Raw genomic sequence first — 18,173 nt, 5'->3', positions numbered from 1 at the left:
TAAAGGTATCACAAGCATTTCTAGAAAAATTGTTTGAACAGGAAAATTGGAATTCAGAACAAATGTCCAATGCTGGTTTTTGTCTCACTATTTCAGTTCCATACTCATTATTCCATCTATTCCAATGAGAAGGAAAAAATACCCTATGTAGGGAGACCTGTTACATGGAGGCAAACTGAATTTCTGTGGGTTTCTATCAGTGGACAATTATGGACGCTTATGAAAGCAGCAGTATAATGTTCTGCTTGGAAAACCACTTTAGAGATAGGACGATGGTAGGAAGTTGATATGATGGAGCTTCATTTCTGCTCCAACCATCTCAGTGAAAACCTAATATACACTAAACCAAATGACAAATACAGAATGTCTTCCTTAATATCAGATCTTGATTAAATCATAAGAAAAGAGACCTTGGCAGTATATTTAATACTGCTGACTGTATTCACTGAAAGCACTATGTGTAACTAGTTTGGATACCATACAATATAGATCCAAATATTATCTTGCTTTGATGTGTTTATAGATGACTAAATTCTCAAGGAGGTAGTTTTAGGCATATGTCTTAAACCTTTCAGTCTTTAAATGACATAGGGAAAACATTTCCAAGTACAAACATATTCATATTATATTTATGGTTGCTGGTAAGATTGTTATGGATATACAGTTTTTATACATAATATTGATATGTTGCCATTCTGCTCGCTCTCTTTTAAGTTTCCCAAGATTATACTTTAGGAGAATAACGGGATGGTAAAGGTATCCTGAAGTGGCAAATTTGCTATGCAAGTTTTATTGCTAAGCCTAGAATCGTTTTTCTTTTAAACAAAATGGGAAGGGAAAATCAATCTATCTTCTAGTAATAATGAATAATAATTTTTCAGATTTTTGTTGCAGTTGAAAAACAGCTTTGTTAGCTCTACGAAATGGTAGTGAGGATTATGAACTAATCCTTTTTGATGAAAATTAGAAATATGAAATAGCATAATCATTCCATTTTAATAGTTAGACATAACAGTGGCCAAATGCACACTGTTGAGAAAGAAAGGAGAAAAGGGGCACTCTCAGCTTGTCTACTTTATGAACACAGGTCAGAGACAGCTACAGCCTCCGTGGAGTAGCTCCTTGGAGTGCCTAATGAACTGAGAAATTAGTTTTTTTACCTTGGAGTACTCAACTTTAAATAATACCTGACCATCCCTGAACATTTTTAATGCATCTGCATTAATCAGTGCTGCAGTGAAATATTTATATTTGAAGCAAAGCATTTATGCAGAAAGATTAATGTTAATCTGAACTGTATTTCAAATGCCACTACCTGTAAGGCAGTACTGCAGAGGGGGAAGTCTCCTGCAGCAGTGTGGTTTCAGAGAACAGATTTAGGACAATGCCAAGAGCATAGTATGAATACCTACAATAATTATATTAGATCACAATTTCTGGCATATTAAAAGAAGATTGCCTCATCGTGTGTTTAAATCTGAAGGCAACCAGATTGCTTTCATTGGCAGGCTCCTTAGAGTTTTGCTGTCTACAGCACTAGCTGACACCATACTAATTCAATGTCCTCTCTTCCCTAGTGTTTAGTGATCTCCTGCATCTTGTTTTGGGTTTGTTTGGTTTGGTTTTTTTTTGGAGCTGTGTGTTTGTGGGTTGATCATCCTCTTCATTGTTCTGCCTCAGAATAATTTCACTGGTTTTCATCAGATTAATCTCAAATACCTGTGTGTTTGCATAGATGGGAAAGAAAGCTATGGGTAAGCTGGTCCCCGATATTCCTTTCTGAGTCAGTGGTGAAGAACAGGACAGTTTAGTGTTTGAATATGCCAACCTGGCCTGACCTCGATCTCTGCATTAGGATGGGGTGCATCTTATCTCAGAAATACTTCTTTCCTTTGAATCCAGGGGAAAGCTATATGACTATAACAAGCTATAATTCACACACAGATGTCTATAATACAGATAAATATATTTGTTTAGAAGAATTGCACTCTTTGAGTGAATTGCACTCTTTGAGTGCAATTCTGACTCTTTGGTCAGAATAATAAAAACAACAACAACAATAAAAAACCCCAAAACAAACAAAAAAGAAGTCATGCTGCATATCTCATGTAGTATTAAAACTCCAGATTGGGTAAGAAGTTTGGAAACACAGTCACACTTCTGAGATCAGTTAATTTTCAGGGCTTCATCTTATACTGTCTAAGTCAACAGTAAATTTTTATGGCACAATGAGGTCTTACACACACCATGGGATTAATATCTCTTGAGTTAATGTCGTATTTGGTGGATATGAAAGAAGTTTCTTTAAAAATCTCTAAGTAAAATGATTTAAGCCTCTTATATAATCAATGATTTAATGCCAACTTGCCAATCAATACAACTCCTGCTCCTATCCAGAGTACAAGTTGAAGAAGAGTTCACTTGCTCCACTTGGTTGTGTTACAAGAACAATAAATTCCTGTTGTGAACAGCACTTCATTCTGGTGGTAGCTGAATAGGACACCGTGTGCGACTTCTATATATTTTGAATCATGAAAAAATAGCAAAGTGCCAAAATTAAGAAAGAAAACATATGCCCAGAGGGAAAAGAAAGAAAAGCCATATCTGCTGCCATTTTATCTGTTTCGTTTGGCTGGCAAAGCAAACCTACTGCCTGAATCAAGGTTTTGACCATGTCCTGTTGTGGCACTAATGGCATGAGCAACTTCTCCTTTGTTGTGTGCTCGTACTGAGGAGCACTGAGGCAGACCAGTGGTGGATGGAGACACATCTGTGGGCACTGCACCTGCACAGGCCTGGGAGAGGTAGGTGGAGGGGCAGCTCCCTGGAAACCACAGGGCCCTTTTCTTCTTCTCTTACAATTAGTTTTGTATTCACTGACACCTCTCTTTTAAGGTTACTTTGAAAGTCAAACCTGAATGCACAGATCAGTTAAAACTCTGATCAGGAAAAACACCCAAGTGCACCAGTCCTGTTATATTTACCTGTGTCTTTTTTATCACTATAGGAAAAGTTTTTTGCAGATCTGCACCTGCAACCAGCTTGCAGACTTGTCCAGATCACTCAGCTGAAAAAAATAAGAACAAATCTCAGCTACTTCCCATTTGGAGGGAGTGGAAAACTTAGCATAAATTCATTATTTGATGTTTCTTGACAGAAGACTTTGTATGTGTGTATGAAAAAGACAAGAAAAGGAATCATCATTACCTTAAAATTATTTTTACAAAATGAAGTTTCTTCTGTCCCTTCACCTTTGCTTTGCAGATATTTATCCTGCAGTACATGCCTGCACAACTCACAGAAATAAAATTTAGACTCATTATCTTCTGAGGTGTAACTAAATCACTGTAGCAGCACTAATCTAAATGAACACCATGGGGCAAACAGCAGTGAGTCAGCAGACCTTTCGCTGCAGCAGATTTTTCTTTGTAAGCATAGTACTGTTTTCAGGATGAAAGTGTAAAAATTTGTTCAGACAGCACACTGCAAGCCACACAGATTCTCAAATTCACATTAGGAAACTTAAAACAGACACCATGTATCCACAAAGCTTTCCCAAATGATTTCATGTTTAGAAGCCACAGGACAGTGGCATGTAGGCAAAAAGCAAGCTTGTTGAATTAAACACGCATTGTTGCCCCCTACATTGGATCTAAATTGTTTGAATAATTTAACTGTCATGGGTGGCAAACAGAAAAAAAATATCAGATTTTCTAGAACACTAGGAAAAGTAGAAAAATACATTCTTTCTAGACATGTGGTATATTTTTGTCGTGACATCCAAGGTGTAAAATACAGTCTTCCAGGGATATACTACTGACCACTACAGACATAATTTGAGATTACGGACTTTTTATCCATTACACGTATAAAAAGTTAAATTAACACACTCCCATTGAAACTACAAAGCTCTATTGGAGAATAATTTTTAAGACGCTTGTTCAAGAGCTGAAGGAATAAAATGGTTTAAACCTGCAAATATTTCGAGAAATTCTGTCATATGGCACATGGAATTAATTTATCAGTATTAGGAAAAATAATATTGGCTAATATCACACAAAAGAAATATACTTTCATTATACTTTCCATATATTTATGCAAATCTTTCATCCTTCCATTTCTAGGCACAAAAGGACTGGGGCATTGGAGCCTTATGCTACAAAAGGGAGGGAGAACATTGTCCTTAGACTCAATATAAACCTGCAGCAAGTCTATGGGACTGCTCTTTGAAGAAAATGGTGATAAATTTCAACCCTGCAACATAAACTGTGGAGGCACTGAATTAAATTGATGTAGGCTACCCTGATGGAAGACACTTTCTTGAATTCTCTAAATAATGACAGGGCTCAGCTGCTTCCAAGACCAAGTTCTGAAGCAAATTTTGATCCCAGAGATAGGACCAAAATATTTGTCATGACCTTCAGTGCTTTTTCTCTACTCTGAGCATTGTTTAAAGTTTCAATGCAATAATGAGCATGGAGGTTTACACAGCAAACCAAGAGTTCATTTTTGACTTCAGGAACCTGAAGTCTTATTAAAGAAATGAAAACAAATTATGAAACTTCAGCAAAAGTTTGGAGTAATGAGAAAGAAGGCATTGAATCAGATCAGTTCTTTCATTATATAACATGGTCTTTTTTTTCAGTCCTATAAACAGGGAAGGGTGGTTGGATGCCTCTTGAACACAGGTTAGAGATGGTGCTGTATTGACTACTTTAAGTTGATTTTTCATCACTCTTTTTAATTTTGTGGGATTCAAGAAGCAACATTCGAAATATTTACTGATCTATGACAGAAGTATTAATCCTGTTAAACTCATGAAATCCGATTAATTTAACACAGAGTTATGAGGGTTTTGGAACTGTTTTTTTTTTTTTTTTACTCTGGGAACTGGAGGTTATCTTTAGAAAGTTATTATCAACAGATTGTTCTTGTCTTATTAAAATGTGAATTAGTTTCCCCTCTACTTTTTTTTAATACAACCTCTGTCTATTACGTCACCTGTAGTGACATTCTTAGGAAGAAATTCTAATTGTTTTGGATTATGTTTTTAATTACTTGTTTAAGCCCATTGCAACTGGTTTGTGAAAAATGTCAGATTTTTCCCAAATACGCACATCAAGAGGATTGCCGCTTGGTCCCACTGTTTTCATCAACAGTCTTGAGCCTTTCCAAATTCAGATCAAAATCTGACACTCCAAAACAGGCTTTGAGAGTATTAGAGAAACATGAGATGACAGTACTCTGGCCACAGCTCTTGGAGAGCTGGGCCTCATGTGTCAGTAGTTTTGACAAGGATGATGTGATTTCCACTATTATGACTTGTTTTAAACATTATTTTATGATGGTATTAACCCCTACTGGGAGAATATTCCTGTACCCATACTAATATGTTAAAATTTAATAGTGTTTATACTTGGCAGTCTTATAGCCAGTTTTAAACTGCCATACACAATTTCAGTGGTACAGAATGTTTTCAGTCAAAAACAACATTGTTTAACTGATTTCAAACCCAGCACCAAGACCAATCACATCAGTTGGTGCTTCTATAAATATGACAAAACTTAGCCTACAGATGTCCAAATTTACTCTTTATGAGCTGCATATATGAATCTGGAGGTGGGATATGTTTGACCAGGGCTTGGCTAGTGTTAGGAGTTGGACTTCTATGATCCTTATGGGTGTCTTCCACCTCAGGATATTTTGTGATAATAAGAGCATTATTGCTTCTATGGGTGTTAAACTGGGGAATTTACTATTACTTCTGTATCAGCATGAGGGTTTTGTACACATTTGTCATGTGAGTCCACGTCTCCATCTTTATTATTTCTGGTGCAGTGTGGAGGCCCTGGCCCTGCAGCTGCTCAGACCACAGCTCCTGGGTGCTCTCTCAGAGGCCACTGGGGCCAGTTTGGATCCTGATGAGCAAGGATGCTAATTTAAGGCAAATGGGAACAAATTTTACTATCTAAGGAAGAGTCACAGAAGAGGCTTAGTACAGTTGGATACATGGAGCAGGGTACAGGGAGGACTGTGCTGTTGAGAACTCCTGAGACATGTCCTAGTGTGGGAGGAGGGCTTTTAAGAGCAGTCTCAGATGGGCTCTTCCTAGCTTGCAGCTAGGGGTGTCAGTGGGGTGTCCAGGCAGCATGGATCCCATATGACTGCAGCAGCTTGCAAAAGGACAAAACATCTGCAGAGTCACTCCACAGCCAGGGGTAACCATAAGGATGTAGCCCAGCTGTGAGCAGGAGGCAGAATTTCTCTTCAGGAAATGCGTAAAGTGCAAGCTGGCTGAATTGCGGTTGCTCCGGAAACCATCCGTTGAGTATCTTTACTCCTCTATATGCAATTTCTCAATCATAACATTACACTAATAATGTTCTGGGCTTTAATAGCCCCTCTTAGAGTCAAAAGAGAAAGGGAAAGGCAGAAGTACAGCTGATTGCAGATTGAAATAAGTGAGCATACATTTACCTGAATTTATAATATTGTAATAACATTAACAAGCACTGCGTTAACTGTATAACCTTTATCTGAAGGACTGATTAAAATAGTTGCAAATGCATGTGTTTGATGGTATGGGTGTCTAACCAGATTTTTAAAGATGTCTTCTGTTTTTGCCTTGGGGTTAAGATCCATGGAAAATCCACTCATGAGCCTTGAAAAACAGTAACAGTAGAGTGGTGTAAGTATGGGATATTTTAAGGGACACTTCCAAATCCTGTTTAAGAAAAAAATACAAGTTTAAAAACCAAGCTATTTAAAAGGGCATAAATTCTTAGATGTTGTTTTTAAACTAATTAATAGCTTCTTTTTTTCTTTTGCTCCTATAAGGATAAAAAGCCATCTCCTTCTGTATGTCTTGTAGCGTGCACAGTGTTTTCTTGTTTGAAGTAACTTTTTGTAAGCAAAATAAGGCTGGTGGGTCATCCTTTTTCCCACACAGAAGGAAACAGCAGTGGCATCAAAATGACAAAGAAATAATAATCAAAAGCTGCATGAGATTTATATATAATTTTTTTACAGTTGTCAGAGGGGATAAAGCTTCAGTTGGAAGCAAAGCAAGAAAATATTCAGAGGGGATAAATATCCATGGAAACATCTGTCCTTGCAAGGAATGAAGGCAGAAGGCAAAGACACAGGGCATGTACAGTTGGATAAATTGGTTCGTTGGTATTTAGGAGGGATTATTTCTGGTTTTGACAAAATAAAGGAGAATCTTTGACAAATAAAAAGCTCTTGTTGCAGGAGCACAAGTTCAGACTTTTGATGACAGATTGGATGGGTGGCAAAGTAGTTGAGAGAGTCAGAAAAGCATTAAAGTATCTAGTAAAGAGGAGTCAACAGATCAACCATCCCACCACAGCATCCGATTTCTCATAGATCCAAGCACTGAGGCCCACAGAAAGTACAGCTGTACTTGTAGCATTTTGATGCCAAAGGCATAGATATTAATCAAGATATTTTAGAGATGTCAGTGAACTGATGAAATATCATGGGATCAATGTTTGTGAATACAAATTCAGTGATATATTATTTTCTGACTAGGGTTTATGGATAGTGATTGTAGTTTATAAGAAATGTACTGCTTTTTCCTCCAAAAAGCAGTTATTGATTTAAATTCATGGGCAATTCAGAATTATATGGCCCAGATTCTTGTACACGACACCTCTGATTAGTGAAAATTAAAGACTCAGAGAGCTCTGGGTACCTGTTAGAGATTACCCCATCTCAAGGCAGATTACAACAGCACAAACTGGTTGAACATCCACATGTAACACTTGAGACAAGAAATGTATTCTTGTGGATGGCAACTTTGCTGCACTCCTGACCATGGTGGAATTTCAGGCAGACCCAGAGGACCCATGGTGCCTTGTGAAGGCTGATCTAGAACAGCGGCTAGACAGAGTTAAAGAATAAAGTAGGTATTTATTAGAAGGCCTCAATGGATACACCTTGGACAGTTCAAGAGCCCAGCCAGGGCTACACCCAAGAGGAACCCAAAATGGTCACAAAATGAATGACCAGTCATGAGGTCTCTCACTTTTGTAAGTTCTGGTCCTTTAGCATATTGGAGTTAATTGTCCAATTATAGCTTTAGTTTATGAGGTTCCATCCTTCTTGATTTTCTCTCTTCAGTCCACGTTGTTTATGCTCTTGGGCCTGAAATTTGTCCTTGGTCCCCAGCTAGAGAAGAAATTGTTGTGTCTACCTACTCTGTGAATAGAGCTTACTATCCCTTAATACAAAGCTCAGAACTACACACTAAAGCAGTACAAAATCTGAAAAATATAAAAGCTAAAACCTGAGGCATCACCCAGATGATCCATTCATGGACAAGCCCCAGCCCTTACAGGCTTACTGCTCATGTATAACTTGCTGTGTTGCACCCTCTGTATGCTGTGTGGGTGCCCAAAAAAGAGGGAATCCCAACAGGAGACATTCAGTTTGTGCCATAAGCTGGGGGAGGCTTTCTGGTAACCTATTTAATAGAGAGATATTTTAGTATGCTAAAGGTTTACAACACTTTTGGCATCCAGCTGTTTTATCTGAATATACATGGACTGATTATCCTGAATGGCACATTTGGATGCTGTAAAAAACCTTCACAAACTGTTCTTTGTACTGGTCATGTAATGATGATGAATCACACTTCTAGAGATTTCTCTCCCTCTTTTTCACTTCCATGGATGTGGTAGTGTAGAGGTAATTTGAACAAGTGGGTTTTTTTTTTCATTCAGACACTTCAAACTGTGTATAACAATAAAAGCAAAGAGGAAGGCTGCTTGGGTTTTCATTGCACACTGCAGTGTGCTGAGAAATAGTCATTTCAAGGACAGGTAAACATAGAGAAATAAAGCATTTCTGCTGATGCATTGCTTCTGCTGACAGAAGTTTGGCTTTCCTGGTGTGCAGAGGCCCAATATTTGGACTTTATATCTTTTAAGGCTTGAAATCTCATACGATTTAAAACATAGATTTGACTCTGACATGTATTTGTTTGTTTAGTGAAGTAAACCTTGTCACATAATCTCTAGACTGCAGAAGAATATATAGTAGTACAGCTCCATATACATATCACTTTATGTGATTCAGCTAAAGCAAATTATTGTGTCTGATGACTATTTAGAAAGACATTGATTTTTTTCATTGTTTAGGAAACAATTGTTTGTTTGGATTTTTTTACAAGGATCTAATCTACATCTATATAACCTTACTGGGTCTTTATATTAGTGGATATATATCTCTAGCCTTGTTTAATTGGATATTTATATCTAATATGACCTTGTCACCAGCTTGCCCTGTCTTGACCTCAGCACTGTGTCCTATCCTGGATCTTTCAGCATGTTCAAAGGAACTTGAATCCTAGTAAAAACTTTATTTCTTTTGCAGGTATGAGCTTTCAGTGACACATTTAAATGTTTCAAACCATGAGTATTTGATAGCCAAGCAGTATATAGTATATAAGCAAACATGTATTTGTATCTTTAGGGGAAGCATCTTTAAAATCAGTGCTTAAGTCTCTCTTCCCACACTGCAGTTGTCAAAGTTCTTATGTCAAGACCCTACTGCTGCTGCTTTAGACATGGGTGAGATTCATTTAATCTAACTCTAATATCTTAAAATCTATGCATTTATATCCTGCTTTCAGCAGGGATAGTGTTCTTTTTCTTCCTAGCAGCTAGTACAGTGTTGTGTTTGTAATTTAGGATGAGAATAAGGTTGATTGATGTTTTAGTTGCTGCTGGGCAGTGCTTCACGCTAAATCATGGATTTTGCAGTTTCTTGATCCCTGCCAGCAAGAAGGCTGGAGAGGAACAAGTAGCTGGGAGGTGACGCAGCCCAGACCCCTCGGACTAAAGGGACATTCCATACCATATGGCATCACAGTCAAGATATAAACTGGAGGGAAAGATGTCAGGAGGCCACTGCTCTGGAACTGACTGATACTGGTAGGTGAGTAGTTAGCAATTGTTTCTCATTTGCATCACCTGTTTTTCTTGGGGTTTATTTCTCTCTATTTTTGTTATTTTCATTATTATTGTTGTTCTTGTTGCTATTTTTCCATTATTAAACTGTCTTTATCTCAACCTACTAGTTTTCTTACCTTTATTCTCCCAATTCTATCCCTTGTTTCCCAGGGGAAAATGAATGGTTGGCTGTGTGGTGCTTAGTTGCCAACTGGGATTAAACCACAACAATTTCCATCCATTCTAAATGTTTGTCTGAGCTAAGTAGTACTGAAAGTGCACATTTCTTTCCATTCTCTGTTACAAGACTAGAGACAATTAGTTGAAATGTGTAACTTTTGATTCCTAACTTGCCACTAAATGGAGATGAATCCCAACCTCTACTTTCACACACTCCATTTCCTGAGCAGCTGCTTGTTTTAGGTCACTGAGCAGCTGAATTCACTGCACCATTTGTAATCTTCTGGCTCTTGATTATAGCTGCACCAACCTGAGGAGCCTAGAAACATCTTTTTGATTAGGTACTCTAGATAGCACCCAGAGTCTGTGCCACCATAGGGCTTCAAGGTGCTGTGTGTAGTGACCTCTCAGGTGCAGGAACAGTTCTGTTATCTTAGCACAGTGTTGCATCCATGCAGGCAGGGATGTGTCCTGCTTCAGGCTGGTATCAAAGATAGATTGCTCCCAATTCTGAAGCAGATTCTATTGCCAGTGTCTCTGAGCTCTAGGCACTGGTCTACATGGTGTGGATTGGATCTGTGCTTTATCCTCCTGTCCCTTCAGTCCTAATAAATCACAACACAAAAATCAATGGATATATCGAATCACATACTATCCCAAAAAGTAACTTCATAGTTCCCCATGCTGCATGTTGCGCCTAATTCCTCAGGAATTGTTCCTGACTAACATTGTTGAAAATGGAATCTGGCTGCAGATGAGTGGGGATGTAAATGAAGCTGCTGCAGTTGGTGGTATTTTTATCTCACTTGCATGTACTGATTTATGTTTCCTGACAGTTTTTCTACAATAAGCAACATGTATTAATGACTTAGTAAGCAACCACAGAAGAGTCCATTTACCTTGCCATTGCTTCCTTATATGGGTCACATATTTGTCAGCAACATGCCTTCCTCTGCAATACAAGCATTTATTGGATCCTCAAATATATCAGGTTGCATTGTGACTTCACTCATAAATAAAACTTGCTGTTGTGGGGTAAGCTTATTTAAGGAGGCAGGAAGGAAGCCTTGTTATTATGCTTTTGACTTGCTAAACCTTGCAATAGGTATATTTATGTTTCCAGGGCTAAGTTTGAGTTTAGTTTAAGCTCCAAAGTAAATTTTGGTGGAAAGTGAGAACCCAATACTTACCAGGAAAATTTTTTTTACCCAGAGAGGGGCTGAGCACTGGAACAGACCCCCCAGGGAAGTGGTCAGAGCACCAAGCCTGACAGAAGCATTTGAACAACACTCTGAGGCACATGGTGTGACTCTTGCAGTGTCCCAGGCAGGGCCAGGAGTTGGACATGATGATCCTGATGGGTCCCTTCCAACTATGATTCTATGATTCTTTGTGAGAGTAGGTACCCGGAAATGTTTTTCATTGTTGAATTTGCTATTTCCAAAATAAGCAAAACTTAAAAGATTTTTGATTGAGAACCATCAAAATGGTCATTTCAATTCTTTCTGCTCCCCTGATATCTCGACTGGAATGTTTACATTAGATATTAATGTAGCAAAATCCAATTTGAGACATTTAAGAAATTAATGTAAGAGTAAACACATTTTGATATTACCAGAGAAAAGCAAGAAAATAGCTTTAAGTTATTTAATTTATACTTTGGGTACAACTGGTTCAGATGGTTCAGACTTAGGAAATGATTTTAATAAAATTGTCCTTTCTGACTGAAAATTAAGTTTGTTTTTCCCCCTGTTCATTTATATGCTATTTCACAGAATTTTTAATATTGGGCTTTATCATTTTTATTACAAAATAAGAAATATTCTGCTAATAAGAAATATTCTGTTGGAATTTATTCCTAATTAGGTATTAATGATTTAGTCTAAAAATTTAATTGTCATGATTTTGCTGCTTTTCTTGCTGTTTTTGATGCAAACAATCATTTTAACTTCTGAAAAACATACTTCATTGCAAGACATGGAAAAGGTAAAGGAAAAGGAAATCAAAAAGTAAATGGAAATGGGAATGGAAATGGAAACGGAAACGGTATGGGAGTGAAAATGAAAATGGAAATGGAAATTATGTGTGCCTCTGTAGAATGACTTTTTTTGTTCATGTAACACAGTACTAAATGAGTAAAAATTCTTTTTTATTCATTATGAAGATTTAATAATAATTCCTAGGGCTACCAGGGCTATGATGTGAAACAGTTGTGGAAATTCAGTCATATGTTTCACAGCTGGAAATGGGTAGCAGAAAGCAAAATGTGTCTTGATCCAAACTGAGGCATATCAATGAGAGGTAACCTGTGACTGAATGTCAGAAGAGACATCATAAAATTGCCATTTTTCCTTTAGTTTTGCAAGCAGATGGTGAACTACTTAGACTGGAAAGGAGACTGTTTTTAGAATTCTTAACGAATTAATTGTAGCACAAAAAGCACAGGACTTTGGTTTTCTGCTGAAGGGCTGTTTTTAAAATAAGTAACTCTGAGACCATGCAGCTAAATTTATGAAAAAAAACCACAGATATTGTTTTTCTCTTTTGCTAGAGCTTAGACACCTTGGAATGAAGGCTAATGTGTTGGTTTTAAAACAAACTGCTACTCATATAAAATATAGCTTTACAGTACTCTGAAAATGAAACCATAAAAAAGTGATTGCTTGTTTTTTCCTGTAGAGAAAACACTGTTTACAATTGATTTGCCTCCCTGGCAGGCTGCAGGGACAGTGGAAGCAACATACTCCAGAAGGGAGCAAGGTAAGGCACCTATATAAGGAGGTTTAAAGAACTTCAGTTTCCACAGTGAGGCTTTAGTGTGTCCTCAGCAAGCAAAGCTAAGAGAAAGGTGTCTGGCATGGTGGCACCATTCACTTTAGCAGTGAATAGAAAGTCTGGAAGACCACCTTTGGTCTTCTTTGGGGCTGATTTGCATCTCCCATATACTTTAAGCTCACATTGCTGGAAGAGACTCACCCAGCTCCATAGCTCCACTCAGTGCCAAACCTGGCTTGGTGGTCAGCTGATCATTCCATGATGGTATGGCAGGGTGATGCAAAATATTACACGGACAATTTGAGCATTGCTACAGTATAAGAGGCATTTTTAACTCTGCAGCTGGGTTTTGGAGGAGCTCTTAGAATCACAGATTCACAAAATCACAGAATCATTTGTGTTGGAAGGGACATTTAAAGGTAATTTATTCAAATCCCATTGCAATGAGTGGGGATATATTCAACTAGACCAGATTGCTCAGAATCACATCTAAAATGACCTTGAAAGTTTCTGGGGATGGGGTTTCTCCAACCTCTTTTTATCTTATTGTCTCAGTTTTGTGAAATTTCTACTAACAATGGCACTTCTTTCAAGGAAAAAAACACAAAAGAGTAAATAGAAATAACCATAGTATCTTGGTCATTAAATAATAAATTCAGTTTATATAAAAACTTAGGTTATTGAGCCAACCTTTCTATTCCAGTTGAAAGGTTCTGAAATATATGGGGTTTACAAGAGTAAAGGCAGGCAAGAAGTGTACTTAGATCATAAATTTCGGCTTTCTTTATGTTTCTCTGAGCCCATGCTTGAATATCTCTCCAGCTTCTGGAATGTGCAGCATTTTCCTCCAATTTAGTTACACTTAAAAAAATTTGAATCCTGATTTATAGCTGTTGCTTTTGTTGCTTCCATAGCTTTGGTGATTCTGCAGTGCTGACAGTACTATCAGGCTTTCTGTCTGTCAGTGAAGGCAGGAGGTGTGACAACGGGTCTGAGGAAGATGAAATGCTGAGTGTGAAGTGTAATTTTTTTTAGAGATCGTTTCTAGTGATCTGCCCCAAGGAACACTAAGTTTATTTTTGTATACTTCCTTTTAGCCTGGATAATAAATTTTAAATTTTTATTTTTAAACTAGAAGGTATAGAAATTATACTTATCCATATTATCATATATACAAACTAGAAAATATAGGAAGTATAGAAATCTGGGAACAATATACTTAGGAAATAAGAAGAGCCTACATCCTACATGGCTCCTTTTAAGAACTTATAAATAAGAAAAGCCTAGATGTGACTGCCAAGCTCTGAAGATGATCAAAGTTATCAAAGCTGAGAAGCACTTGGTGAGCCTCTATGATAGTATGGCATAGTGCACTCATATCTAAGATTAACTGACAGTAAGGATTATGTCTGCCATAGAGAATATGTGTTCTATACAGATTTCATTTTATGTTCAAAGGTCCTTACTCTGGTGTGGTGGTGCTGCTTTGGAAGATTACAAATATTTAATTCTGCTTTTTGCTGGAACTCATACATTAGTATTCCTACTTTTAATGATTTCTGTTATTTTTTTCTTCCTTTTCTTTTTTTTTTTTTAGCAAAACCCTGTGAAACAGAGGAGAAGAGTGAGTGAAGAGTGAAAGTGTGTAGGGGACATGAGGCAGTAGAGGCTGAGAGTGCAGTTCGGTTGCAGAGCAAAGTGGAAGATTTCCTGAGTAGTAAGCCTAAAGAAACAAGATTATTACAATTAACACAGTTTATAGACAGAATGATCTTTCCCATCCTTTACTAAAAAAAAACACCATAGGAAAAGCGTACACAAAGGGACATCAAGACAGTGCTGATCAGTGTCAGTGACAGGCTTTAAACATGTGCTTTGATTTGTGGGCAGCTCATCAAGGAAAAACTGTAAAACAGGTCTGGGAGGGAATAAACATCCCCTTGTGTTTCTGTTCTGAAGAGCAGCCTCAAAACCTGAGTGACAGGAAGAGGATGCCAAGGGCACTGTGGGAATTTGGCCATGCTGAGGGTAATAGTGCCCAGTTACATCTTCTACACAAAGATGGGGAAAGGTGGAATGTGAGCAGAGCAAAAAATTTGCATTGGCAGCATTGCAGAGGGGTACCTCAGTTTGCAAGGGAAAACTGACTGCCAATTTGTAGGGCCTAGGGGTGTGCTCAGGGCAGCAAGCTCAGCTCCTCTGCAGAGAACACAGTCTTGTGGTATACTGAAGATGATGCATCAATAAATTACACTGCTGAGATCTGAGGGGAGGCCATCCACTACCTCTCAGCTGGCCAGATTTGATTAGAGAGATGTGAGGAGGCACTAGCTGGCAAGTTTTACAGCAAAGGATGTCTGACTCAAAAAAAATATCAATGAACAAGGGAAAAGCTGTTGAGCTCAGCACTTACAATAATAAGGAGGGTTTTTATTTTTTTTATTGTGATCAATCCTATATTTGCTGGCAAAACTCTGGACTACCTGTGATGAAAGTTTTAATTTACTTCGGTAGGTTCAGGACATCATCTTTATATTCTTGTTTCCATTGACGTATGAAATCCTGACAAGAAAAATAGATGCACTTTTGTCATTAATGAAAAACAGCCCTGTTATAATATCCTAAAAGCACATGATACTGTGTTTGCTGGTAAAGTGTCAGATGAGAGTGTTTTTCATCTCTTGATTTGAATGCCCAGGAATACAAATCCCTACTCTCAGAGGCAATCTACCTTTCGTGCTTTATGAAAATGAAACGAGATTGATTTTTGTACAGTCAAGGTTTCATGTATTCCTTAGCAAGGGTGATGCTTGCCATCTGTTCTAGGGCAGAGTCAGAGCCTCTGGGGCTGGCAGAACTTGCCTAGATTAAATACTCTGTAAGGGGTGGTGGAAACAGCCCTCATTTTATTTGATCAAGGAATGAACCTGTAGAACCCATGAGCTGCAGCCACACGACGCTGCTTTCTTCTAGAAATTTCAAAACTAAGCCTCTTTGGTTGGATATTAGAAAAATGTACCTCACCAAGGGGGTGATTGGGCACTGGAACAGACTCGCCAGAGAGGTGGTCACAGCATCAGCCTGACAGAGTTCAAGAAGCATTTGGACAGTGCTCTCAGGCACATGGTGTGATTATTGGGGTGTTGTGTGCAGAGCCAGGAGCTGGACTCAATGATCCTTGTAAGTCCTTTCCAGCTCAGTTTATCTGTGATTCTGTGATTTTGTGAAGCTGAGTAGCGCATTTAACTGAGAGTAGCACAGCTGTGATTGTGCAATGGGAATGGGATGGAAGAGGCAAAAGCAGTGAGAAGCTGTTTAATTAGCAGCATCTAATGATAGGCTGAAGCATTTCCTACGGTCTTAAAAAGAGTGGTCTTTTACACGCTGAGGTACTTCCATGAGATAAGCAGCAAGGTCATTTCATCTTCACTTAAGAGAATCGGAAATTTGTCAGGTGCAGAAGAAGAGAGAAGGTAAATATTTTAAAGGAGAAGAATGCACAGTTTTAAAACAGTATATGAATACTGGAAAAGGATATTAAGTTATAACAGGGCTCTTTTTCATTAATGACAATAATGCATCTATTTTTCTTGCCAGGATTTCATATACCAATGGAAATGGGAAAATAAAGATGACATCTGAGCCTACTGAAGTAAATTAAAACACTTCCAGTTATTTAATGGGGCCATTTTTTTCTCATTAGTAATTTTATCAACAGAAAAGTATATTGAGGGAGAGGCCAGTATTGTGGTGCCAATAATCCTCATCTGACCTGAGACACATAGACAAAATAATGCTAGCTGATGTGTACAGGAAGAGGTGAGAAACCTTGCTATAATTTAGCTTTCCCCATACTGAATTCCTCATTGTGGGCAATGAGAAAGTCCTGACTCCTAGGTTAACCACCAAGGAAAATGTTCTACATCACTAACATCCAGAGTAAGAAGAATAACAGAAATCCTTGCCCAACTTATTTATTTTTTTTTTGTACTGGAACACAGTGATGTTGAAGAATAATGACTGTCAAATCTTGAAGTTGTTTTGTGTATTAAAACAATTAATTAACAGAGCAAAGAACTGGTTTGGAGTCCTTACTCAGAGCTGTTCTTGACTCCTATGCAATTTGGAGCTTTTTGGAGATGTTTTCAAGTCTGAAGAAAAATTTCTCCAAGTCAGTGCAGCCTTGATAGTTAAGACAGTCAGTCCCTCCTTATGCATTTTGTATGATTCTGCACAGTTTAACAATGCTTAATACAAAAGTGAAAAAGTTTAAATCCAACAAAAAGTCTTGATAGCATTGCACTGGATGGATGTCAGTATTATTCAACAGCCATCATCAGGCAGCCTTCCTCCCTTCTGTATCCATGTCAGCAGCAGGAATAATTACAGACAAATAATGCTGTTACAAAGGTGGTTTTAAAAGGGAAGCTCTCAATCAGGAATAGCCCCCATGTCTTCCATTTGACCCAGACACGTTATTTTCCTTTCTTTCATAGATGCTGGGGAAAAATTCCACTGTTCCAGCTGTTTCTTTCCTCAGAGGCTTGTCCAGTACTCTCCTGCTGGGATGTACCTTTCTGCTTTGGCTTCAGCAGCAGTGGCTGTAAACTGTGATAATTTTACCAGGTGTTTATGTCCTGTTACTGAGATTAAAGACTTGAATCTTTCCCAGCCATTTCTCTTTCTAATTGGCTGAGGAAAAACTGGTTCTCACAGGCATTGTAATATTCAAGCTAAATTCTGTTTATATAAAGTAATGTAAAAATAAGGTATAGCTAGTGGATCTCAGTAGGTAAATAAAGGTCTCTGAAAAACAGTCTTTAGAGAAACTATGTCCTCTTAAGACTGGTGTAAATAACAGGGGCTGCAAAATTATTCTGCCAGGCCAGCTGACTGTGACTTACATTTGTCTCTTTCTCTCTTGCCATTTTCTTTCTTGTTTCTTTTCTCAACAAGATTTAAAACATTGAGATTATACTTTGCATCTGACACAAATCATATATCTGTGCCATTGCCTGCATTCCTGATAATGCATATTGCTTTCTGTGCTGAAGTTATATAAGAAAGTAAAGCTCCCTATATTCAGTTCAGTAGCTGAACCCTTGCCATGGTGCAGAACTTTTCCTCCTCTTGTCCGAGTCCTCTTGATGATCCCTTTGGATAAGGAAAAATGCCAGATTCTTTCTTAAAAAAAATCTCTAGATCAAATTTGACATTTGTAGGACACAAAAGCCAGTCTCTGAT

The sequence above is a fragment of the Vidua chalybeata genome, chromosome 1 (genome assembly GCF_026979565.1).
Source record: "Vidua chalybeata isolate OUT-0048 chromosome 1, bVidCha1 merged haplotype, whole genome shotgun sequence".
NCBI classification, from domain to species: domain Eukaryota; kingdom Metazoa; phylum Chordata; class Aves; order Passeriformes; family Viduidae; genus Vidua; species Vidua chalybeata.
This window is presented reverse-complemented; position numbering follows the sequence as displayed.